This window comes from Mus caroli, unplaced genomic scaffold (assembly GCF_978045245.1).
Source record: "Mus caroli unplaced genomic scaffold, Mus_caroli_1 scaffold_31, whole genome shotgun sequence".
NCBI classification, from domain to species: Eukaryota; Metazoa; Chordata; class Mammalia; order Rodentia; family Muridae; genus Mus; species Mus caroli.
This window is the reverse complement of record NW_028227286.1, coordinates 3176834-3178305: the sequence shown is the minus strand read 5'-3', so window position 1 is coordinate 3178305 and position 1472 is coordinate 3176834.

The following is a 1472-nucleotide window of genomic DNA, read 5'->3' as shown; positions in this document are numbered from 1 at the left end:
TGTCCTGGAGCTCACTCTGAAGCCAAGGCTGGCCTTGAAATAAAAATTTCACCTACCTCTTTCTCTCAATTGTTGGGTTAAATGCATGGGCCACCATTGCTTGGTAAGTCTAAAACTATGAAATGCCAAAATTAAAATCATCAAATATAAATAAATATTCAAGAACAACAATAACAACAACTAAGAAGAACGTTGAAATATTAAAAGAAATAAATTCCCAGAATACTAAATGAAACCCAATACCCTGAAATACATTAAAAAATCCTTTAATAAAAACAGAAAGAAAAAAAAAACCCTAAAAATACATTAGAAAGGAAAAAAAAACTGTAAAACACTCTTCTAAAACCCTACAAACCATAAAACAAAACAAAACAAAACCCTAAAATTCAAAAAAAAAAAACAAAAAAAACCAAAGATGCCAAAAATGGCCCTAAAGTTTGATTCTTTCTTTCTTTTACACTCTCTTTCTCTCTTTCTCTCTTTCTTCCTTCCTTTCTTTCATTCTTCCTTCCTTTCTTTCTTTCTTTCTTTCTTTCTTTCTTTCTTTTTCTTTCTATCATTTCTCCCTTTCTCTCTTTCTTTCTTTTTTTTTTTCAAAACCAGTAAAATGAATAAATAAATAAAATTTAAAATAGAATGCTGGAAAAAAAAAACCCTAAAATTCGAAAAAAAAAAAAAAAAGAAAAGAAAAGAAAAGAAAAAATACACAAGTATTCAAAAATGTCCCTAAAATTGATCAGTTTCCGGAAGCATGGTAGAATGCTGGCAGATGTTAGAGTAGTAGTTAAGAACTACATTCTCATCCATAGGCAGAGAAAGTGACACTGAGCTTGGTGTGGGCTTTTGACTCTTCAAAGGCTACACTCAATAGGACACTTCTTCAAACAAAGCCATGTCTCCTAATCTTCTCAAATATAATAACAATCCGTGGTCACTAAAAATACAAAAATATATACATATGGGGTTCACACCATTTTTTTTTATTAGACCAGCTGCTACCAGATAGTGAGATAGATGGTAAGAATGAAATGGGTATTAGATGTAAGGTAACATGATGTATAGAAAATTATTGTAGGTTCTCAAGAAAAAAATCTAAGGGACTACTACAATGTTAAGCAAGCTGAAAAATTTAGAGTAAGACAGGGTCCCAAATATAATAAAAGTATGATATAGCAAACTTTTGCTAAAGGATTAAGTTTTCCTTGTGAAATAACTTATTTTCCTTACACTTCAATTTTATTGACAATATTATTCATTCTTAAAGAAACTGTTTTCATTATTGTTTTCTTGGTGCCATGTATGGAAATAGTCTATTGATTCAAAGAGATGATAATTCCTACAGTATAAAACACCCACATTTCATGAGAAATTTAACTGATATAAGTACAGACATCACAGGGCCTAGATAAATATACTAAAGACCTATTGTGATGGCTACTCTTGGTTGTCAACCTCTGGAGTGAACTACAATC